The 25,663-nt window shown below is 42.0% G+C and overlaps 1 protein-coding gene across 6 annotated transcripts in view; it reads left to right on the top strand.

Moving 5' to 3' along the window:
* Positions 1–881: 881 nt before the first annotated feature.
* Positions 882–25,663, top strand: part of COL22A1 (collagen type XXII alpha 1 chain) — a 221,579-nt gene continuing 196,797 nt past the window's right edge. For 5 of the 6 annotated variants that reach the window (XR_006017383.1, XR_006017382.1, XR_006017384.1 and 2 more), the window contains exon 1: positions 882–1,237. The gene's annotated coding sequence lies outside the window, so the exon portion shown is untranslated. Of the gene's footprint in view, positions 1,238–12,846; positions 12,982–25,663 lie in introns of those variants that run through there. The other variant, XM_042036304.1, reaches the window with a different exon arrangement.

The raw sequence follows: 25,663 nt of genomic DNA, 5'->3' as shown, positions 1-25,663 counted from the left end.
GTCCAACCTGGCCTTGAACACTTCCAGGGATGGGACACCCACCACTTTTCTGAGCAACCTGAGAAAACATGTTTACAGTCATGCTAAAAGAATTACATGGGCACTGATGACATCCTTTGTATGTCCTTTGGGCCTGCTTTGAGACCTCCCGTTTGGGGCAGGCATCCGTCCCCTCATGGACACCCGCCCTGATGGGGCCGCGGGGACAGCTGTGAGATGCTTCCGCCAGGGCAGAAGCTGCGGCGTGCGGCAGCAGGGGGGACCGGGGATTTGTCTGGAGGAGGGGTGAAGGAAGAGTGTCTCCAGCTCACAAGTCAGAGCTGAAATTCAAGCAAAAATATCCCAGCTAAGGGCTTTTTATTTAGACACTGAGCTCAGGGAGGAGGTAAAAGCAGAAACCACCTGTTTGCTAAGATAGAAAGGGCGTTTCCTTCCCACACTGCGGGGACACAGCTCCCCCAGTTCTCTGCCCTTCGGGGAACACATTTCTCAGCCCCTCGGGCCGGCACCCCCAGCCCCCTTCCCTCGAACCTCTCTCTCATCGCCCACATCTCCCACCCCCCCGTCCCCCAGCCCACACCCCCGGACCGATCAGTCCCGGCCCCATCCCCGGACACCCCCCCCCCCCTCCCCTGCCAGCGGCGGGGCCCGCAGCCCTCCCCGCCCAGCGCTTCCCCTCCCCTCGCTCCTTAAACCCGCGCCCGCCCTGCCCGGCCCCTCTCCGGCCCCTCTCCGGCCCCTCTCCGGCATCGCCGCCGGCCCGGCCCGGCTCCGTGCCCGCCGCTGCCCCCAGCGCCCGCTGCCCTCCGCTCCATCCTTTCTCTTCTTTTTCTTCTCTTCTCTCTTCTCTCTTCTCTCTTCTCTCTCCTCTCTCCTCTCTCCTCTCTCCTCTCTCCTCTCTCCTCTCTTCTCTCTTCTCTCTTCTCTTCCTCTTCTCTTCCTCTTCTCTTCCTCTTCTCTCGCAGGTGGGGGTGCACAGGGGATGCAGCGTTTTGCCCATCCCTGCCGTGTCGCTGACAGGGACCCGTGAGCGCGTGTGTGCGCAGGGGGGCTCAGGGGAGTGTGTCTGTCTGTGTGTGTCCCTGTCCCCGAGTCCGTGTCCGTGCGTCTGTCCGTGCGCTCCTGCCCCACCCGCCCATCAGCACCCCATCCCCGCCGGGCTGACAGCTCTGCAGAGCGCACCCGGATCAGGAGCCGGGCTCCAGGTACCACTTCGGGTGGTGCTGTGTCTGTGAAGGTAAGAGGACATTATTGGGTTTGCAAATCTGGCACCTGGGGCACTGTTACTGAACACAACTTCTGCTGTGTCTTTTTCATTTTTCCCTCCAGCAGGGAGGAATATCAAATTCAGAAGACTAATTTTTTTAAACTATGCAAACATGCAGGAACAGGGTCTGTCTTTTACAAAGGAAATCCAGAAGGATCTGTGTTCCATTATTCTTAAGCTGGGTTTATTTATTTCTCATTTAGTCAACAACATTTTCAGACTAGAGTGTGCTAGGTGAGTCTGTCACCTGAATCAGGTTTGGTCAGCCCTCAAATTTGGATTAGCAGATGTAGAAGACTTCATTGCAGGTGATAAAGCAGCAACTGAGGGATGTGTAATGCCTTCATTGAGGAAAGCCATTGACAGGAGGTTGACAGATGTCAAGATTACACTATAATCAGTGTTTTCAGTGTTGGGTCTCAGAACATAAATACCTTGGGATTTCTGTGACCTAACACCTTCTTGTATTCTGTCTTTGTGTCAGTGCAGTTTATATCAGTATCTGGAAATACCTTGCTGTGTTAACAAGGTATTTTCTTCACATTTATTACAAATGTGCTGTGCATCACCTTCTAGCTGTAACCTCCCAGCCTTCCTCTAAACTGCCTAAATCATCCTTCTCTTCTGTGTTTTCACATTGCTAGAGTTCTTAAAAGTGTAGTGACTGCTGACACTTCACAGCATTAGCATGCATGTGGTGCTGTGCCTGTTTGCATGTATTTTGATTAAAATCTTAAAATAACACAGCCCATCTGTGCAGTGTGGACACTAATAGGATCATTCTCAGGAAGATGCACCTGCAAAGTCTATCTGTATTACTATGTGCTCAGTTACCAACCAGAATTACTGTGGGTGCATGCCTGAATCTTTTTGATGAAAGACTGGTTAGACACCTGTTTTGGGGGAGTTTGTATAGATAATAATTGATAAAATAATAGGAAGAAGTGTTGCTAAATAGGTCAGGCAGGCAATTGCAAGGTTTATTCCACTTCAAAAACTATATCACTTTTTTTGTTTGTTTGTTTTTTTGAAGAGTAAGAATTTAGTAGTTTTAGCTAAAGTTTCAATCCTACCAACTATCATATGTATTTTCCACCAAGATGCTGCTATTCTGAATATACAAATACTATGGTCTGGACAGCTGGGACAGTGTCCTGAAGTAACTTCTAGTTAGACATATCAAGTACATGAAGATAGATTTTATATCAATGAAGTGTTTATAGAATACTATTACAAAAGAAACTCCTGAATATGTGTTGTAGATTCACTGTGCATCTTCAGTAAGTATGTTGTGTTCTGTTGCTTCCAGGAAGAGGCAATGTTGGATATTTTGGCATCTTTTCTGGTGAAATGGAGAAGAGTCCAGTTCTGAGCTTAGGAATGGGCAGCCCACCAGCTGATGAATGTCATCTGGTTTTGTGCAGAATTACTCCAAGTAACTTGCAGAAAGGCGGTCCTCAACACATTGCAAAGCAAAGGGAGGAAAACAGGTCTTTTGACTTTTAACCAGCAGATGACAGTGCTTCTCTCTCCTGGGATCAGTTTGGGGCCAAATCTTGTTTGTTTTAACAGAAAATGATAGTCTCTCTGATTTTAGTGATTGTCTCTTGAATTTGAGTGAGACCTGTGCCATGAATGAGAAGAGTTTCTGGGTTGCAATAGCACATCTGATGGAGGACTCATTGCAGGGGAAGTATCTGTCTGACTCATGTTACTCTGACTCATATTACTACAGTGGAAGAAAAGCTCCCCAGTGGGGATCTAACAGAGGAAGAATGAAGTGGAAGGATTAGTTTATTTTTTTGGTCTGTGGGAAGGTTTTTCTGAGCTCAGATACCCAGAGAATGTGTGGGTGAGCATGGCTATAGCACCTATACATACAATACATACACAGAAGTATTTTCTTACTTCTTCAGGCATTTCATACGGTTTTAAGGCAAACATCTTCGCTACATGCCGGAGCTAGCTTTTGATTCTGGAGATTATGATACTGAAAATAATAGGAATAAAAGAACACTTTTGTTTCCAGCATGTGATAACTTTCTTGCTAAAATATATTTCTGAGATTTGTTCCATTATTATCTTGGCTTCAAAGGATATTTCAATTTGTCATACTGCAATGCTTTATTCTAAAACCTGTTTTGATTAATCACTGCTGGGTGATCACAATTCCTCGTGTTTAAAGACCATTCTTAAATTCTTCCTATTTCTCATAATGAGGATCAAAATCTTTAAGAAAAAAGCTCACATTATATCAACATGTTGTCTGTACCACCACACCTGAATGGTACGGGTGGTACTGGACTATTTCAGCTCTTCAGGCAATGCCAAATTCCCCAGTCATTCTTACATGAGCTTTAATTATGTATTATCTCCTATGACACTGAAATATCTCCTTCCAGGCTTCCCAACTCTATTTCCCATTGCAAGAAAATGTAGTGGTGCATTTTTGTCTTTAAAACTGACTCTTTAGAGAAGACTTATTCCTGCAGGTCTTTCCATGGCTGAGTGAGTCTAAATTCAGGAATGTTGGGTCCTTACTGGGTGCTGCTCACTTTGCATGAGGCACTACCAGCTGTTAAAAAGATGTTTTGGAGTTTGAGAACTCATGTTTGGGGAGTGAGGAAAGGGGGAGACAGCATCTACAGAAATCACTGAACTGTAACTGAGGAACTGTGAACATTTTTTTTTTAAATTCTTGTAGCAAATGCAGGTACAGCAGGAAAAACACAGGAAAATGGACATATTGGAACCTAATCCCCTTTGGACACAAACTCATTCTGGTAATTTTCTTCATCATGTGCTTGATTTTACTTGGTGTTTTCCTAGAGGCTTCTTCTAGTTGCTGCTGGAAGTTTAGTGATCCCCTTCAGTGGAAATCACATCAGGCTTCTGAAGCTGGCAGGAGCAAAGCTTGGCTGAGATGGCTGTCCCAGCTCCATGAGCAGAGCCAAGCAGAGGAATGCATTCTGCAGAAAGAAACTTCTGCAAAGGTCTCCCATGGTGCTTTTGGGAGGCTTGCAGGTCTTAAGTCCTGAAGTGATCTGCTCAAGGTTCACTCAGACTTGCCTTCTCCTTTGCAAGCAAGTGAAAACTCACAAGGCAATAATCATAACATTTATTTTACAGTTTTTAATTTCAAATTTTGTTTAAAATATACTGCTAGGTTTTGTTTGGTTGGGGTTTTTTTTTCCAGGGAGAGGAGGTCTTAGTCCTAATGTTCTTGATTTATAAATATCATCAAGGGTCAGTAAATAACAGGTGAAGTTAAGGGTTTTTACCTTAACAATGCAGCTCATTGAAGTGTAGTCAGGAACTATGGATTGAGGATGTTGCACTGGCAGCCTTTGGCAAGTCACTGAATCTGTGAACAGTCAAATCTTCCAGCTGTGAATGAGATAATATTAGAAGGAGGTTTCACATGAATTGTGGCCTTAAGTTCCTAAAAATACCCCAAACAAATCAGAAGGTCTATATTAGTTCAAGGCATCTTGATTTCTTATTAATTGAATAATATATTCTGTAACAATTTGCAACATTTATAGAATTTTAGTTGCAAAGAGACACTAGCTGGAGCTGATTTCTTGATAAGTATGGAATCAGAGAATAAATTATCAGTTTAGGTTGGAAAAGACCCCTAAGAACATCAAGTCCAACCATTAACCCAGCACTGTTGTGTCCACCACTAAACCATGTCCCCAGGTGCCACATGCATTTTAAATACCTGCAGGGATGGTGACTCCACAGCTCCCCTGGGAAGCCTCTTCCAATGCTTGACAACCCTTTCAGTGAAGAAATTCTTCATAATCTCCAATCTAAACCTCCTCTGGTGCAATTTGAGGCCATTTCCTCTTGTCCTATCCCTGTGACCTGGAAGAAGAAACCAACCTCCTCACAGGTCTTCTCTTCAGAGATAACAGTGGAGCACACAGATCCCTACAGCCCTCGTTTTCCCTCTCAGGATTTTTCCTTTATGTGATCTCCTTTGCCCTTGCTGGTGCAGGCTGCCATGGGGGTTGTGATCAGCAATTACAAACCCTGGGCTGGCAATCACAGCAGAGGAGCTTGGCTGGGGGCAAGGGGTGGGGGGAGTATGCCCTGATTTCTTCTTCCTGCTTTACTCCTGATGTCCAGCTCCACTGACTAGGCTGAAAAAAATTATCATGTGAATGTGAGCCACGAAACAGAATGGATAGTTCTGCTTGTGGGACAAGTTGCTTCTTCCTTTCTAGTCTGAATATGAGGGTGGGGGTGGACTGATAATATTTATTTTTCAGCATCACTAAAAGGTCAGTTGAATAGCTCAATACTTCTCATAGCAAAGAAAAAGTATGCACACACTGTTACTGCCCTGAGAAAACTGATTCAGGACTGGCAGTAGGTGGGTTGATGGTGGATACATGACCTACCAGGGACTTGTGTTATAGCTTGGAGATTTAATCTGGAGTGGGGAAAAAAAAGCAACAACCCATCTCTGTAATAACAATTATTGATATACAACAGATATGTTGTTTAGTGGAAAATTTATTTCACAAATCAGGTGATGCAAGTAGTGAGACACCTTTTGATTCCTTGTACTGCCAGATGCAACCTAAAAAAAAAAAGTACATTTGGGAGATCAAAGTGGGCTGAGTTGATATTCTTTATTACATTGAGGTTTTCATGGCAAATATCTGGTACCTCTGTGTACAGTAACAAGGGTCTGAGATTTCTGGAAGTGTTTTGACTTTAGAAAGCTTCTTCCTGTAAAGCAGTATGAATACTCTCTAAAAACTTCCCATTTCTTTCCTAGTACGGAGGAAATTCAGCAGTAAATACTGGGCAGGTGCCTGTGAGCTCTGGTACTCACTTGCAAATCCTTGCTCTACAGAAAAAGCAAAGCAGCCTGTCCTGGGAGCCCACTGAGGAGTCACAGATCCCAGCCCAGGGTGTGTGGGGCTGCAGAGCTGGCCAAAAAGTGCCAAACCTGTACCTGATCTGATCACATGCCACAAAGCTTCTCCAAACTGAGTTAGGCTTGATTATTCATTAGGAATGAATGAAACAGAGTTACAGGTCATGTTTTGCAAGTGCTGTCAGTCCTGATTATGCAGTTGTGTAGATTTCCTCTGCTCAGGGAGTGCTGTTACCACAGAGCTCATCTACTATGCAGTAGATGTAAGTTATCCTTCTCCAGCTCATCAGAATCTATTTACTTCGCATTGATTCAGTTCCTTAGAAATTAATCTTTGATTCTTTGCAGAACAGAAGTATCCCCTGAGTTCGGTATAAGCAACTTGATATGATTATTGTTATGTCCTGAATATTGATTCTTAAGTGATTTTAATAATAGATGTCAAAACTGCCATATTTCACTTCACAGTTGAGGGCAAGTTTAAACTATTGACAGATTTAATTATTTTTGGACTCATGGTCTTTGTTCTAAGCTTAGTCAATACTTGGTTGTGGTTTGACTGCTTATTGCCCAAATGCAATTTTTTCAGTGCTCAACCATGTTGAATTGTGTTCCCTTGGTCAGCACCAGGTATTTCCTTCCAGAGCAACCTGGTTAATACTGATTGCCATAGGAGGAATTACTCTGGCTATTGATTGCAAAGATTTTCTTTGAGCTGTAAAGTTTAGCGGTACTGGGGGATTTCTGCTGGCTCCATACTTAGTGTGAAACTAATGACCTCTTGTACGACAGAACTTCACTAATTCCAACTTCACCAGCAGATAAGGGCTACAGATAATCTGTGTGGACTCTCTTGATTGCCACTGCAGTTCCTAGAAATGAAACAGCAGCTGGTACCTATTTCACAGCACTTCTGGTGCTGGACATCCCTGAAACCCTTTATCTATTTCAGAGGTAGGACTGCTTTTTCTTCACAATACATTAAATATCCTAATGAATCTACAAGGAAAGGAACACATGGTTTTCAGTCCATTGTAATGCTTGATAAAAGAACGTTTCTCAGTGCTTATCTTTTCAAGATATACCAGAAAATCTGCAGCAAACCCCACTGACTGGGTCTAGACAGGGTGGTCAGGCACAGTGGTTTTAAATCCTGACTGGGAAATTAGTTCAGCACCAGCCAAGAGACAGCAAGGCACTGCTCTTCTGTAGCACTTGGAATTCTCCTGTTCCTGTCTGAGCACTGACAAAGCTCAGATCTGCCTCATTTCCATGATCTGCAGCAGCACAGCCCAGGATGCTCAGTCTGGACACAGGACCTGATGGTGTAGCTCTGCCATGGACAGTGCTTCATATTCCTGCTGAAAGAAGAAGAAAAAAAACCCCATTCTTTTTTAAAGGACAGTGCTTTAACATAGATAATAAATCTGTTCAGCTGCCCTGGGAGGCTGGGGCAGGAGTGTGGCTCATTCCTAACAGATGGGTTGACAATCCTTGTTCAAGTCTGATATTTCATAAGCCACCTTGAGCTGTTTCAAGGCAATTTCCCTTGTCCTGCTTTGCTGTTTAATTATGGTACCACCTCTAGAGTGTTTCTGAGAGTGGTTTTTATGTTTTCTGGAGGTTTTTCTTAATTATACGGATAAGTACTTTTATGATTGATTTCCAAAATTAAAACAGTTTATAACTGGGCTTATATTAGCTTCTTTCTTTGCCATCCCTTGGGTTTATTACTGAGTACATTTTCTGTTCAGTTTTTACTCAAGCTATTTGTATATATTTGGCTACTTTTTTCTTCTCCTTTTAAATTTGCTGTTCTGCCATTATTTATTTTTATTGCTGCCTTGGATTTTTTTTCTCATTTTCGGTATATATTTTTACTGCCACATTTTCTTCCCTTAGCATCCTTTTCACTTCCCTTAGCAGCTGTTCCCAGACTATGGGCCATGACCCCAGGCAGGCTGTGGCAGTTACAAGTGGGCTACAAAATTAAGTTGCTAATTTTGGATGTGGTGACACAGGGAAGTCAAAGAGCTGCTGATTTCCTTCAGCAGTTTTCTGAGCTAAGACTGATAACATGTAGGAAAACAGATAAAGCATCAAGCACCCTTATACCAGATTCCACTGGTATGATAAACAACTTAAATCTATTTACTCTTATTACAATTTCTCCTCATTTCCATGTCTATGGCTCTGCTCCCTGTCTCTCCCCCAGAGAATGTTTTTGAAGGCAGTAACTTCTAAGGCATGTTCTGCCTAGCCAAGGAAGCCACAGAGGGTGCACTGAGTTTTGGGGAGTTTTGGAAAGTCTGTCCCCCTAGTTGAAAGAGTTGCTGGAAGTTTTGTAGGTCTTTAGGATTCAGAAGAAAAAAACAAAACAGAACAGAACAAAACAAAACAAACCAGAAAACCAACAAAACAAAAAAACCCAAATGAACAAAACAACCCAAATCAAAACTATACAAGAAAAATCCCACCAGAAATAAGCAGGAATAACTCTGGTTTAACCAGTGTCACTTTTCCCCTTAGCTCTATGCCTCTGTACCTCTCTTCATTCGTGACTTGCAGATGCATCATATTGTGAGCTTAATTCCCTTACATAATTGCAGTGGCCCATGGCATGGATGGACATAACACAGGACAAGAGGCTGTGACACTGGTTTGTGTGGCATTTACCTCTCTTGGGTCTGTCTGCCTCAAGCAGAGAGGCTGAGTGTGTGTGGAGATGGGCCTTTCCTGTCCAAGATGTCATGCTGGGTCACTTCACCTAGATTTAGATGTCTGTTGTTGATCCTCAGTCTCAGCCAGACATCCCTTGCTGCCTTAAAATGGTGGAAAAAATACAAAAGTTTTTCAGGGTAATTTGTCTGACCTTTTTGAAATATGTTACTCCCCAGAAGTGTCTGTTCCTCTTTATGTATTATAGAGGGCTGGCAGCTGGTTTACTCAGACACTACACTGTAAATCTCTGTATTTGGTCAGAGGAAACCTCATCATTTCAATAAGGCTCAGCAGAGTCTCAGCAGGACTGATTGCCCACAGCAGCGTGGAGTAGCCATGTCTGTTGACCCAGTATCAGTGGTATCTCTCTGTCAATAAATTGAAAAATTTTGTATTGATTAAAAAAACAGTTTGGGTGAGCAGGAGGGTCTGGAATAGCTGTAGAGGGGTGATGTGACTATTTTATCCCAGGTATCAGATTTAGGATCTTTCAGGAGATACACAAAGTGTCAGTGATGTCGTACAGCTGAGTGTCAAAGATGGCAGAGGTAGCATTAGGCTGTTGGACTGCACATTGTTTTTAAAAACCCCTCTCTCATCCAGGGCCAGTGGAAGAGGAGGAAATAAGTTGGCTTTGGGGAATACCAGTCTTTGGGTTGATTTAGTGCAAGTTTAAGACAATTCTGACACGAAGCCAGTGTTGCTTTGAAACCAAAATAATTGCTGGAACATGGTAGGCAACAATTTCCTGTGAAACAGACACTTGCATAAATGATCATTTCACTTATTTACACTTAGTTACAAATAGGACAAGGTTTATTAATTCTGATTTGTCATTAAGAAGTTCCGCAGAGAATGGATTTTTTCTTTTGTCAGTCCTACGCTGTCTGCAAAAACTTGGCCTTTATCTACTCGAGTGTCTCAATTAAAAATTGGCCTTTATCTATGGAGTCTCTCAATTAAACAGCAGTATTATGAATACTCTTGATTCATGCCTAGGTGGGAGGATCTGGGCCATGTGCAAACAGCTTTTCTGCCTCATTACCAGCTCTTCTTGTTTGGCTAACTTGTTTGCCCGATCAGATGATAAGTGATAATCCCTTCTGTCTTCTGTGACATGATGCTGAATTGGATGGCTGCAAAGCTCGTAGGAGAGTTTTTCTCCTTCAGTACCATTGGGAAGAATGGGAGATATTAGCCCCTTTGGACTTTTAATGCTGTGTACTCATGGGCTTAGTGAAATCTTGTCTATTACAAGGTAAATCTTTCCACAGAAGGATCAAGTCTGGTAAACAGGGCACCCTTTGCTCCTGTCCCAGCTGATTAATGTGGGACAGGAGGGCCTTGCTTTTGGTGTGGGGCTTGGACAGCTGAACTGAGCTTAATTCTGAGTCTGTCACAATAATTTTATACAAAATGAACCATAGAAATTATAGAATTTTTTGGGTTGAAGGGAACCTCAAAAATCACCTTGTTCCCACCCCCTGCCATGATCAGGGACACCTTCCACTGGCCCAGTTTGCTCCAAACCCCATCCAGCCTGTCCTTGTACCTCCAGGGATGGGGCATCCACATCTTCTTCATCTGAAATCCATCCCCTATCCCCATCTAAAAAATGGCATTTTAAAGACCAGGTGACAGGTGAAGAGTCTCGTTATAACCCTATTTTTCTCACCACCTGCCTGCATTTTTTATTCATTGCCTAACTTGCATTTCTTCGTGAAAAACTCCATCTTGGTAGCTGCTCGCATTGCAAGAGCAGCACCCGGACGCCTGAGCAGTGGACAAGTGACCAGGGGAGTCTTGTAGGTTTTGCACCAGGTCCCTGCTGTCCTAGAGGGTTTTGAAGAGAGTCAGTGATCAGCATTTCATGCTTCTGGAATTGCTGTTGTTTCAACTGTATGGCCTGCTGCCAAGAGCAGAGTCTTCTTCCCAAGAATTTGAATGATTATTGGCTCAATAATCATCTAAACCACATAATTCACACCTAAGCAGCATTTTCCTTTGGTCCTAGGACTTGTGAAATCTTTTATTTTACAGGAGATGGTTCTTTTACCTCATGATTTTTCACAAAAGACAAACTTTTGGCCTTCTTGAAGAAGTCAAACTGAATCACAAAACACTCTGAATTTCATCCCCTGGGACACAAAATCACAAAAAGTGAAAAGAATGGGAGCTAAAAGCTAACAATTGAAGAAGGAGCTTGTAAAGTATTAGATACCAGGGAAAAACTTTCAAAAGTTTGTGCTATTATTTGCTAGGAGAAAGGAGAAATATGAAACCCATTTCTTACTAAATTAAAAAAAAAGTTAGTCTGATACTAGAAGGAGAGTAAACACATCTTCCATCAATGATCACAGAAGCACAGAATAGCCTGAGCTGGAAGGGACCCACAAGTCTCATCGAGTCCAGCTCTGACGTGAATGGTCCCCACGGGGATCGAACCCACAACCTTGGTGTTATCAGCACCAGGCTCTGACCAACTGAGCTCATCTCAGAACAATTTCACATGGTGCCTTCTGGTTCATAATGAAATAAATTCTGAAAACACTGGAGAATGCAGGCATCGATCCCGCTGCCTCTCGCATGCTAAGTGAGCGCTCTACCACTTGAGCTAATTCCCCATCAGTGGTGCCACTCGAGTGAAAGTGTTAGGATGAAATACTGAAAATACTGCTCACTTTAGTGACCATGTTCAAAACATGGCAGGCATGTCTAGTTCAGTGCCTGCTTCTGTGCAGTAGGGTCCCAAATTTCAAACTTCTAATGAGAAAACTTGTTGATGAAAATAAGTAGATTTTCTGTATGGGTGGGTATTCAGGCCTTACTCAGGGATTACTTTATATTCAACTCTATATTTAAGGCTCAAAAATTCTTTTGCTAAGGTCCTTCATTGTATCACCTGAATTTGGGGAAAGGCCTCTGACCTTGTTCCCACTGATGCTTTCTTAGACAGTAAAAACCAATTTTTTTGGATTTGTTCTAAACAGTGTGCAAGCAGAATGGGAACTAGTAATAAAAAATTAATGTAATCTTTCCCATGGGCTTAATGTTTTCTGGGAATAAATCCATGAAGCTTAAGAAGGACTCTGTCACCAGCAATTATTTTCTGTGATTTAAGGTTTCAACAGTGTCTTTGATGTTACACAGACTTAAGTGGAAAATGACTCCCAATTTATTGATGCTTCAATTGTGTTGTCTTTATTTAGGGACAGATTCTGTCATTCCAATAAAAAATTATGGAGTGCTTTAATCTGCTAAGAGGTGTGCTGAGATACCGGTGGGATTGCCTGAACATCGATCCTTTTGTGAGCCATGCTACTAAATCAGCAGAGCCAGCAAAGACTAAATCACATATCTCAGGGTGTGGTATTTAATAAAACAATTGTCTGTGTTGGCTTCCACTGACGTGATAATTTCAGAAGGCATACCTGAACTATTAAAAATGCTTAATTTTTAAAATGTGTAAGTTTAAAAATGCATATCTTTTCTAATGCTTTCAGTAATTGTCAAAACTTGTAGGTTTAAAATGATGACTTAATTGTTTTTTAAAAATTGTATATGACAATATTGTGAAAAAATAATGCCCTCAGACTGCTCTCTTCAGCAAACCAGGTGAGCTGGAAGATTTCTGGTAACATCCTTCCTAGGCAATTTCGTCAGGAAATACTTGAAATCACAAACTAGAAGCCACTGACCTGCGAGTGCCAGGCAGCAATCTGAATTAAACGGGTATCTGCCAACCCCAGTGAAATCCTCAGTCCATGAGTGCTGATCCTGGGACCAGGAGACGCTCTGGTGGATCTGCCAGCAGAGGGAAGGGGTGTTAAGCTGTGCCTGTGTGTTCCCCTGGCCAGGCAGAGGAGCCGAGGGCAGCAATCATGGGAGGCACCACGGCAGGGGTAGCCCTTCCTTACTATCCTTGTCTTCTGCATTTGTGGTGGCTCTGAGGCTACTTTGGTCCCTGGGAGGGGTAGAGAAGTTCCCAAGTTCTGCCCACATCCGGCCCGTCCCTGCCTGTTTACTTGCAGGGCTGTAGCCTGCAGGAAAAGCATTCCTAAAGGCAATCCTCTGCTGCAGGACAGAGCTCAGGAATAAGGTAGGTCTTAATGTGCCTCAGAGACACATGGATGGAAAAATACTTCTCCTTCCTCTCATTCTTTTCCTAAAATGAGAAATGGGGTGATATAGTCCATTCCTAGATTAAATATCTGAATTTCCCCTAGAAATGTTCCCCTTGCTGTGAGATTCACACTATGCAAAGGCTATGCTCCTATTTATAACTTGTGGCTGAAGAGAAGTCTCTCATTAAGTAGAATCATCTTAGAGTAACTGTTGAATGGATTTCAGTGCTTTGGTAACATTTATTTTAAGAGCTTGTCCTCTGCAGAAAGGTGGGTCAGCCTCAGCATCAGGGTCTGTGTGGCTTTATTGAGACTTTGCACTTGTGTGTGTCCTTTGGAGTTTGGGTTTGCTTTTTTTTTTTTTTTTTTTTGTGGTTGTTGGTTTTGTTTTCATTTTTTTATTTTTGATTTACACTAATAGAGTTGCAGCTGCACATCAAGATGGAGCCAGGCTCTGAGGTATGAGAGATTTGCTGTGACAAAAAGTAATTGGTTCCTGCAATTTGGAATCTGATGAAACTGAACCATGTTAAGGTTGAATACTTAGCCTGCTCTTGCATGATCTTTCCAATAACTCATGCTCCTTTGAAGTCACTTCATTGTCCTGACTTTCCTGGGTTTGAATTGTTGCCAGCGAAACTGAGTCCTCCTGGTGTAATTCATAGACAAGAGTTATAAACCTGACACTCTTGCACGTTGGTATAGGGGGAAAAAATCTTTTTGCCCCTAGGATGTTATTAGGATCAAGATGACAACTTGTGAATATTTTCCAGGTATCATAATGCTTTAATATATTGGAATGTTGAATAACATCAGTGATAACATCACAGCAATGTGTGACATAGTGTTTCTCTTGCCCTGAATTGCAGCTCTGTTCTAGCTTATGGTGGACATCAAAAGTTTTAACGCTCAAACTTTTATTATAGATTTTAATATTATTTCTGTCTTTTAATACTTTGAACCTTACAAGGACATTAGCTATGAAGTACAGAAAAACAGGGAAAACAGTGGTCTTATGGATATCCAGTGGCATTCCTGTGGATATAACTGAATATTTTAGAAAAGTAATAGAACTGGCTTTTATGAATAACATCCCAAAGCAAATCTTCTGGAAAAAATCTTACAGTCTATGAAGGATTTATCTGTGCATTTTGTTTTGTTTTCCATGGTGAACTTTTCATAAATAGTATAGTTATAGGTGAGGTGGACAAGCTGCTTCATGTGAATAAATGAATCAATACATCAAACTAATGCAGTGGTGTGGAAAAGCAAGAAGTGGCCTATTGACAGTGAGAAGAGCCTTGAGGGGTGTGAGGGCGGACACGCTTTTCAATTTGCTGCAATAAACATTTTTCCAAAGACTTCACTAGTGGAAGTTCAGTATAAAGACTGAAGACCTGCATTATTCTCTCAATCTTTTGTTTCTTACACCTCAGAGGGAGATAAAATTCTGCCTTCTCAAAGGGGAGACCAAATGTGAGGAGATGGTGCTTTTCTCTCTCAGACTTGAGAGTCAAAGCTATGGTTCATGTGGATGGGACCACCAAAGAGAAGAGTTAAGCCCGCACCAGTCTTCTGCTCAGAAGGTTGATCCAGTACAGGGAACCAGCAGCACTCTCATCTGTCTCACAAAGACATTTCAAGGGTGGGGGAAATCCCTCTCAACAGGTAAATGTCAAATCTGACTGTTGTACTGTATGGTGCCAGTCGTGCAGAGAAGACTGTGCCATGGGAAGGCACATTTATGTGACATGAATTAACTACAGTGGCTCTCCAAAGCTGTCATACCACATGTAATGTTGAAGTTTTGTAGCATTTCAGCACTTGCTAGCAAGCAAATGCAGCAAGACCAGAATTCTAATGCAGCAAATCATAGAATCACAGAGTGGTTTGGGCTGGAAGCGACCTTACAGATCCTCTAGTTCCAACTCCCCTCCACTGGACCAGGTTCCTCAGACCCCCATCCAAGCTGGAACACTTCCAGGGATGGGGCACTCTCAGCTTCTCTGGGCAACCTGTGCCAGGGCCTCACCACTCTCACAGAGAAGAATGTCTTCCTAATATCTGATCTAAATCTGCCCTCCTTCAGCTTAAAGCCATTCCCCTTTGTCCTATGATTGCATGCCTTTATAAAAATTTATCTCTCCAGGTCTAGCAAATTAGGGTTCTTATAGATATTTCCTTCCCTATCCCCTTTATAGTGTTTTGGGGTATACACCAGTTATTGCTCTAAGTGTAATTCTCTTGGATGTCCGATTTGCCTGAGAGATTTTAAGTATTTGTGCTGGCATGGCATTTCACTGGAAATGAAAGCCACAGTTCAGCAGTTTTGATTTAAGCCTGCTGAATTTTTGAAAGAAAATTCCTTCCCTGAATTTGGGAGTAACCCCAGCAACCCACATGCCATGCATGCCAAGTGGAAGAGGGGGTGTGCAGGCTGAATGGGGAGCAGGATTGCATCAAAAAGCCTGGAAGTTGGATATGTAGATAACGGCTGAAAAATATGCTTTCTTACGTAGCTTTAAAAAGCATTTCCCAGTAAAAATACAGTGAATACAGTTGCTATAGCTACTAGCAGGGTTTTGTGCAGAACTTCATGAGGTACTTGCTGTGTAGTTGAAGAAAAGTTTTTCTCAGTTTGAGGGTTCAATATCACCTTGTGATTAGATTTTCTCCATTTAAGCAGGCACTGTTGAGCACCAGCTGTGTTTACAGTTTCTGCCCCGAGCAGAAGAAGGCAAGGAGCTTGAAAACTTTTTTATTTTTCTCTTTTTTGTGCAAGTGAAACATTGCTGATGTAGCTGAGCTAATGTGTTACTTAATTTCTTACTTATTTGTCTGTTTGGGATTGTTTTTAGGCCAAGAAACAGCTAATAGCGTTGTGGGCTTTCGTGTTTACCTTAGTATGGAAAAATTACAATTCTTTTATGATTAACCACCAGTCGAGCAACTTGTTCTGGGCCCTAGAAGACAGGGAAAGGTTTCAGATTAAAACATGACACTGCAAACAGAAGATGAATGCATTAATTCTAGAGACCAAGTGCATCAGGCAATGGTAGCTGAGCACTCAAACAGCTTTCTAGTCCTAGTGAGGGAATGTTCTGTCTCATACATCAAAACTGATAGTTCTATAGATCAGGAAAAGTACTGCAGCTTTGAACAAGTTATAGATGATATGCTGGGATTGTTAAGAATAATTTTGGATTTAAGTTGGCCAGCAGGTCAGACTGCATGTTATTGTCTCTTTCAGCTGTACTAATCTGTAAGTAAGTGTTGTTCTCTGAATACATTGACATGAATATGACAAACTTTCATACATCAAATTAGGTCTCATATGTATCTGTGGAAAACAAGTTATAACACCTATTTTATCTCTTAAAGAACAGGCTGTCAGTCTTGTTAACAAAGACAAAACAGCAAAACAAGCACAATCACATCCTTTTTTCTTTTTTTTTTTTAATTTGGCAACAGATAGATCAGAACAGTTACTCTTCAGACAACAACTGTGTTTGAAATATTTTCTTATTTGTATATGATGTCAATTCATGTGCATGTCTGCCCAGGGCAATGTGTTAGTACTTTGGTATTTTTCTTGGCATCAAAAGGAAAAGAAAGCAAACTACCTTCTTGCTCCTGAGTGGAGCAGGAAATGTAGTGCCAAAACAGATGTAGAAAGGCCAAGGTGCTCAGGGCCTTTTTGTACCCTTTATTTTCCTGGTGAGGGTCCTGAGCCTCTGAGCAGTCAATGAGAGCAAAGCATCACCCACTGGCATTTGGGACAGCTGAGCATCAGGGCTGGCTTCATCCAATCCAATTCATGGATAGAGAAGACTCAGAGTGAAGTGTAACCCTTTAGGCAATCCAGGAGTGCCCCATAGTTTTAGTTCCCATATCCATTATAATTCACCTAGAAACGAGACTGAACTCTGCACAGAGTGTTCTTAAGCTCTCCCTGTGGAAAGTAGTGTGAAAGTTCAAAAAGACATTACTTTTCCTAGCTCCATTTTGGTTCTTCTTCCCCAATCTGCTTTTCTTGGACAATTTCATCATTCAGGGAGGAGGATTTGTTTAGAAGTCAAGATGTGCTTCTTCTGTTCCCCACTAGGCAAAGATTTTGTACTCAAGTCTATTCATCCTCTGCCTCTGAACTTGATAAAGTTTCCTATCATTACCTTTACCATCTTTTGCTGTTGCTGGTTTTGACTGACTTTCTTATGTCACCTTGACCAGACAGACATCTGCTGAAATATTGGTATCTGTTTGTACACCAATATCTAAATCTTTGCTCTTTGTCTAAGCTTCTTTTATTGTGTCTGGGGAAAATAAACACTTCTTGTGAGTAGTTAATTTATTTTACTCTTCCTCATGAGAAAGAGATAAAATAAATCTGGGTATGGATTTTTTCTTTCTTTTTTTTTTTTTTTTTTTGATTCTCTCCATGAACTGGAAAGGAGCTTAAGTATAAAACCACATAAAATGTTAGTTAGAGACCTACAGCCTAAACTTAAATGACAAAAATCCCAGCCAGAGCTCTGCTATTTCTTAAGAAAAAGAGTGTAGTGAGTGTAGTGTGAGACTGTTTGAAACTAAGCTTTACAATGCAGGAAGGCAGAGATTTAACTTTTTTTAAGTTCTAGCACTGCTGTCTAAGTAGGTACTTCTCCATTTCTACAAATTTTCCATGTCCTTTCTCCTCCACCAAATTTTCCAATGTTGCTTTAGTTATTATTTTCCTGAAAACACTTTATGTCCTTATCCATTTCAATATATCCTCTCCCCAACTACTTAGTAAAATCTTTGATATCTTACATTACTTTCCCAATAGCTCCCTCTTCTTTTAAGGTAAAAATTCAGGATATTGCATATGAAGAGGTAGGGAAAAGAGAATTAACTAATTTTTGGAGTTTCAGGTCTTTTTGAGACAGCTTGAGGCACTGAATCTTAGAGTTAATTGTGAAAACTTTAAATATGAAGATATGCGAATGTTAGGAAGACCTGAGTGTAATGTTATTTCATGTCTCATTCATGTGATCTGTATATTCCTTTTTTTCTTTCATGGCCTGTTCCCTTTTTGCTTTCTCTTTTTTCCACTGCTGTTTCTGAAACTTGCATGAAGAATGAAAAGGAAGGAAGCAGAATGGAGAGGATTGGACAGGGTGAGAGTTGAAATGGCTCAAAACCCTTCCAGCCAACATCAGGATTATTGATTTGATACTGTCCCACCCCTTGCTATAAGCACAGACAGGCAAACCCAGCTGTGGTGCAGGGGTAGCAGCACATCTCTTATCAGCTCCTGAGTGACAGCCCTCTTGCCTCTGTCAGCTGTCTGGTGTGAGAGCTCTGTATGGGCTGTAGAGCACAAGCTTTTGTATCTTATCCTTTCTATGTATGTAAGTGACAGTGGTGAAGAGAGCCCTTCCTGTTAGAAAATAGGGATAATTTACATGTTTTCTCCAGCTACATATTTTCCTGTTTAATTTACATCTGTCAGACCCTTATTTACTGTACTTCTCTTCAGTGCATTCTTGATCATCTTCTGTTTTCACAGAGTCATAAAATGATTTGGGTTGGAAGGGACCTTCAAGACCGCCTGGTCCTGATCTCCCTGCCATGGGCAGGGACACCTTCCCCTAGACCAGGTTGCTCAGAGCCCCATCCAACCTGGCCTTGAACACTTCCAGGGATAGGATATCCACAACTTCTCTGGGCAACCTGTGCCAGTGCTTCACCACCTTCAAAGTAAAGAATTTCTCCCTAATATCCAATCTAAACCTGCCCTCTGCCACTTTATAGCCAATACCCTTGTCCTGTCACTGTGTTGTCCTTGAAAAAAGGCCCCCTTCATCTCTCTTGTAGCCCCTTTAGGTACTGGAAAGGTGCTCTAATGTCTTCCTAGAGCCTTCTCTTTTCCAGGTTGAACAACTCCAATTATCTCAGCCTTTCCAACTGGACAGGTTTTCCATCCCTCTAATCCTTCCCGTGGCCTCCTGTGGACTTGCTTCAACAGCTCAATATCCTTCCAGTGTTGCTTTAGATGGGGTCTCATGACAGTGGAGTAGAGGAGCAGAATCACCTCGGTCAACCTCCTGACCACGCTGATTTTGATGCGGACCAGGATATGGTTGAATTTTTGGGCTGCAAGTTCACATTGCTGTGTCATGTCCATCTTCTCCTCCACCAGCACCTTCAATTCCTTCTCAGCAGGGCTGCTCTCGATCTGTTCATCCCATCTTACTTAGTTTTCCATCTTACAGCCCTTGGGGCAGAAATGACAATAAAAGTGACAAGGCAGAACTTTCCTGCAGGTCTCCTTCTGCTGGGATCATGGTAAAATCGTGGAATGATTCACAGTCAGTGATTTCCTGTGTGTCACATTCAGAATTTGAGAGGAATAAAGTGTGTTTTATCTCAGTCTTGGACTTAGGATCTCTGACACTTGATAAATTCTTCTTCTGCTTGACTCCCCTGTGTTTCCCCTTCCTCCATGCCCGATGTTGGTGGTGGCCACAGTGCTGGGCAGAGATGGCTGAGACATCAAAGATCCAACTTGTCTTCACTCAAAACTGCCCTGCACTGAGGCCATGCTTCTTATTTCTCTCATTTTATAGGAGTCTGTTCATGGTGAAGACAACCACAATGCAGAACTTTTTGGTCAGAGGAGATGGTTCTTCCTGTCTTCTCTTAGCCCAGCTCCTTGCATAAGAAAGAAAACCTTTCAGGTCAGAGTCAAAGAGAGACTGGAGGCAGTCACTTCCAAGATTTTCAGTCTTAAATTCTCCATCCAACCTTGCCACTCCGCAGACACCTATGCTGGGTAAGGTGTCTAAACTTAGGTTTCTGCGGCTGGGGCTTCCAAGACTTGCCCCTGCCTTAAATGATTTGAGTTGTACAATTATGAAATATTAAAGTGGCAATCCTACATTGGTTCCAGTACCACTTTTTTTTCAGGTCAGTTCCCAAAATGCTTTGTTACAAAGTCAACTAGGTGTGAATTGCTTTCTACGCTGGGGCCCTGCTGCAACAAGGAGGTAAAGAATGGCCTGTTTCTAGAATACCTGGTGGGAAGGGGTTGCTTGCAAGCTTCCTATATCTGTTTAGCTGTCCTTTTCACTCTGGTGTTTTAAAAAAGAAATGTCCATGCTTGTTCTCAGTGGAGGAGAGCATGGAGATGCTCAGTTTGCGTGGATTTCAGGCAGTGGATACACAGTGGGAATGCTGGGTACAGAGGGAAAGGTTCAGAGCTGAGGATGTAACCCTGCTATCTGCACCTCTAAAAGTAATGAGAGACCTCTTACTTTCATGGCCTTTATTCACAGATCCCTCACTTTTGCTGGTGTGTTGGTGTCCACAGTAGAGTTCTGGATTTCATTGCAAGGACCAAGACCATGCAAATCAAACCATGGAAAGGGTTTGCAGTACTAAATCTCTTAATCAAATGCACTTGTTGTTTCTGAACAAACTTTCATTATATTAGATATCCATCATCTTTTCGGAACACATGGAGGGGGAATTCACCCACATGGTGCAAGTAGAAGGCATTGATGTTCCTGTATTTGGGAAATTTTTTGTCATTAGTTCAGCAGAAGTGTTGGGAAGTGGTAGGTGAGTGTGTGGTGCATCTCCAATTAGCATGGCCCTATTAATAACCCTGAGAGTGACAGACAATGGGTATGAGCTCATTTCTAGAGTTTGTAGGGATTCTGGTTATCCAGGCCATTATCATAAGGCATAGAGCAAGGAATGCAAAGCAATTCTTCCTTGCCCCAGTTAAGAGTTCTGGGAAATGCGTTCACCAGGCTTCTCTTTGTTAGAAAGTATGTTGCCTATTTTCCAAATAGGTTTAGGCTGTTACCCCATCCTGATTCCTCGCTCCAGCTCTGCTGGCTAACTATATAAAGCCATGACATATGGGTCTTTTTACTGACATAATCCTCTACTGTACTAAAAAAGAAAATATTAAATTTCATTCCAAGAGCTGTAAGAACTTCCATGAGGATATAAAAAGCAGGAAATTGGCCCTGTAAGAGTGGAGTACTCTCATATTGAATAGCCTCCAGGGGCTCAGTCTTAAAATCGTCTTCCTAATAGCTAATGTAGGTTGGAACAGCTCAGTCTCTGCTTGAGAGGAAATGGGATTTGTAGGACTTTGCTGGTACAGGTTACAGGTCTTAGGCCAAAGGACTGGTGTTCTGTGGCCCTGTACAAAATCAACATGCTCCATACATACTGCACTAACAAGAGTTTGAACATGCAGTATGGAGGAAGAATCTCAGGATTTTCCACTCCACCACGAACTGTTCCTACCATAATGTTTCTGGACATCATTTTGGTCTTTGTCTTGCTTAGATCATTCCTCCCTAATCTGAACACCCTGCAGGCAGAAGTGGCAGTTAATTTGAATGTATGAAGCTCTGGGAATAATGTTATCTATTACCCCAAACAGCCAGTGAGCCTTTGATTACCTGCAGGTGATGGATTTTCCATTTCCAGGATGTGTGTGTGCTGCAAATCCTGCTTCAGCAACAACATGAGACACATTTCAGCCTTGTGCTAGGTTTAAAAGAAGCAGACAAAAAGATACAGGCAAAGTTTTCTAATTTAGCCTGGTGCAATAAAGTCATTATCAGGATGGGTGAGCTATGCACCTGCTACTGGGTAATGTAGTTTGGAGTGTGTTTTCTCCCAAGAGCATTCCTAAATTATTATGTATCTAATAATATCATTGTGTTAATATCCACAAGATTCAAATACATTTGCACCTCAAAGGATGAGGCACTGCAGAGGCAGAATATGGACCAACATGTTTTGTAATGGACTTGCAATCTACGTGACTTGAATTATATACTTGGGAAACTTTTGGGGGTGGAAGAGGATAGTGAAAATGAGATTATGACAAGTTAACTGACCTCTGAGTATCCTGTTCTGTTGCTAGTCCCTGGTCCATGCTGAAGAGGTGCAGGCTACAGCTTTGCAAAAGAAAGTAAGTAACAATTAAGGGGAAAAAATTGGTTCAAACAAAATGCAGCCCTGAGAGGCTACTTTGCTATTAAAAAAAAAAAAAAAAAGCTTCTAGAAATATTGAACCAATGCTTCAGTTTCAAGTTCAGGATGTTCTTCCTGCCTTTGCCAGTGAGTAAATAAACACTGGGGGAGAAGCTGTCAGTAGAAGTGCTACAGGTGCTGGTGCCTGGTTCTTGGGCAAACTCTTTTTTCAGGCATTGTTTTCCCAAATCAGATACGCAAAACTTCCTCTTATCAGCCTCCCCTTATCAGCTCTTCTAATCCCTTTGACCTCACATATACTCTGAGACACTTCCCATGGGTCTTTTCCTTGATAACTATTTCAGTCAGGCTAACCAAGATACTTGAGCAATTGTGTTTTATACAGAACCAACCAAGAAGTTTTCAAAAACTTCTTTTGAAATTCAAACTCCTTGTTAGCTGAAGTGAGAAGGGGTCACCACTTGTCTGGTCCATAAACACAGGTGTTCACATGGTACAGTGAAGATTTTGCTTACAGTCTGGTCGATGATACCAAAGCCAAAGAGAGAGTCTGTCGCACAGATTTTCATTGCAGATTACTTTGGGGTTTTCTTAGACAATCAGTAGAAAGATTTTTAAGCTTGATATGCAAGAGTACAATTTAAATTTAGAGTTACTTCCTCTGGGCAAAACACTGAAAAGTTATACTTGGGGATATTGCATCAAGGTTTCAGCCTGCAGACACTGCGTGGCTGCAGCAGGCAAAAATACCCTGCAAAGTCCTTTTCTAGCAGTGAGGGTGTTTTAGAATAGCAGTGATTTGGCAGACAACCAGTAAGGGCTTGTTTTAAAGCATCTATGGTAAATGCATTTATGAGGGGTCAATTTGTGGAATGCATGATCCAAGCATAGGTTAAGGAGTCAAGGGTAGCTGAATTCTAATTCTGACCTTCTCTCAGGATTCCTTGTGTGTGCACATGCAGCATGACAGAGGTTAAAGGAACATTTCTCAGGCTGCAAATTAGGAAATGCCCATGTTGAGTTAATCCTTGGAGTGTGCTTTATGGCCCTCTAGGACTCTTGGTTATGGTCCTGTTTAGGGTATTTTTCCCCATTCACCTCCTGTTTTGTTCTGTCTCCTGGACAGGTACCTGCCACTTAGGGAACAGCTATTTATTATTTTTCCCCTCCTAAATTATGGACTTTATTTCTCGCACAATCAAACTTGCTTCCAATTGCAGCAATATTAGTCATTCATGGGCCCAGGCAGTTCCAGCACCAAGTACTTCAGGGCAGTAATATAGTTCAGCTAAGGCAAAAAAAGCGATGGGATGGAATGGTCTGCTGATCTTTCCCACCACCCTATTACATCTCTCATAAAGCTGACAGATTGCTTTGGCTCACACTCATGTTAACCATCTCTCTGCATCTGAGCAGTATTTTAGGGATTGAGATAGAAGTTGCTCTTGAGATGTGATGTAGCCCAGAGAAACCGTGGATGCCCCATCATCCCTGGAAGAGTTCAAGGCCAGGCTGGATGGGGCTCTGAGCAAGCTGGGGTAGTGGAAGGTGTCCCTCCCTGTGGCGGGGGTTGGAATGGGATCATCTTGATGGTCCCTTTCAACCCAAACAATTCTGTGATTCTGTCGTTGCACATGAAGAGAAGAAACATCCCACCCCCTGCAGCCTCACCAGCACTTAGAGCAGACATTGAAGAGTTTTCTGCTAGCAGGGTGCATGAATGGCTTCATCCAACATACTGTGGGGCTGCTGACTGTGTCCTCCTTGATTTCAGCACACTTTGGATCAGTTGTAGTTGAGCAAAATACCTCAGGAAGAGCTCTGGTGTTAGCAAAGAGTTTTCTGCTCTATTATTCACTTGGGTTTTTAAACAACGTCCACTGAAATCAATGTCCCTCTTTTCACTAACTACAGTTGGCTTTGGATCAGGCCTGGGAAGATGCACATCTTCCAGAAATGCCATCAGATGATTTCTATAAAAATCATCAAACAAAGATACACAACTGCATGGGATGATCAACAGGGAAGAAAGTCCTATCTCTCTTTTATATGATTGGGTTCCTGCTCACATCAGCAATAATTTAGATAATTAAATTGCTTAATTCAGTAGTTGGAAGAGGCACAATCAACAAACTGACTCTACTAAGATGTCAGATGTATTAGTGTGCTGGGTTTTATATTTGTTTTTCTTTTTTTGTGTGTGTGTGAAAAGCTGTGTAATTGGACACTGTCTTTTTCACCCCCGGCTAACCTCTTCTTCAGAGGAGCATACCAAAGACATTTAAAATCACATTATGAATGCCAGCATAGTTACAACATTTATATGGCATATGGTGATGTTCAGTGGCAGCAGACGAATGGATGAAATCAAGCACAATAATAGAATCAGCCCCCCTTGAATTTAACAGTGAGACAGACAGTTCAGTGGTATAATTTAGAAAAATGCAAGTAGGAGCTTGAATATTTTAATGAGGTGTCTAAAGTACATAACTGGGCATACTTTTAGCATTCAACTTTGATTCAGTGGTCTTTGTGCTGTCCCTGTAGGGTCTTTGAACTTTTGCTCGCATGAGGTAGAAATGGTTTTATTAAATCACACTCCTGAAATGCTCGTCTTACTGTGACTCCAGGTTTATTTTATTTTGCTTTATGAATATTTGTGCCTGAATCACACTCTGAAGAATGAAGGAGATCACAGAAAGTGTTCTGTGTTGTTCCATCTCTAACTCACGTGGGTTTTGCTGTTGATGGCGTCTCTCAATCCAGGACAGAAGAGCAGTCTCTGGAGAGGCTGAGATGGGGTATATCCAGTGCCAGTGCAAATTGCTTCTCCTAGAAGTGCCGTGAAGTTTTCTTCTCTGACACATTCTCCGTGGCTGCCCTTTCTTTTCCTTTTATTTTTTCAAGATGCCACTTCCAAACAAACAGTTTTGCTTCTCTTTTTCCACAAGGGTTTTTCATCCTTGTTCTCTGAATCGCAGTGTTGAGAAGTCCCAGTTCTTCTTTGGCTCTTTTTTTTTATTGATGTTTTTTGCCCTGCATTTCCCAATGAGTGTTTACTTATTGTTCAAAACTAGAGAGACCTTACCATGGATTCTAACTGACCTAAAACTCTATCCTAACCCCTACAAAAAGCCATTCTGAAGCTGAAAGTTATATAGAACTCGTGCCTATCTTTTGCATATTGTTTGTTCAACTGTGAGATGGTATGAATAGCTTAGTGCTGTGCTTGTATTTTGAGTGTAGAGGGCTCACTCTAACATTTACTGACTTCTCAGCCAGGATGCCATTCCCACATCAAGTTTGCATGTAGCCAGAAGTATTCACTTCTTTTTTTCCCATTAAACTATTAAAAATGGAGCCTCAGACACAGAACCCACAGTTCAGTGATAAATTTGGACGTGATGGGATTTGTCAGTTCTTTTTGCAGTATCCCTTAATGCATCACAACGGAATCCCAAAGTGATGTTTGTGAAATACAAAGAAAATGGGAGCTATTTTAAAATGATGTACATTGACTTAGGCCTCTTTGAGCAAAATTATTCCCACATGATAGGCCGAACTAAAAATAATAGTAATAAAAAAAAAAAAAAATCCATGTTGGCCATTTGGAAATAGGGTCAACTAAAGAGAATTTCATAGTCTTGGATCACT

This window comes from Corvus kubaryi, unplaced genomic scaffold (assembly GCF_017639235.1).
Source record: "Corvus kubaryi isolate FWS band 111438036 unplaced genomic scaffold, C.kubaryi_AGA036_p1.0 37385, whole genome shotgun sequence".
Classification (NCBI taxonomy): domain Eukaryota; kingdom Metazoa; phylum Chordata; class Aves; order Passeriformes; family Corvidae; genus Corvus; species Corvus kubaryi.
This window is presented reverse-complemented; position numbering and strand designations above follow the sequence as displayed.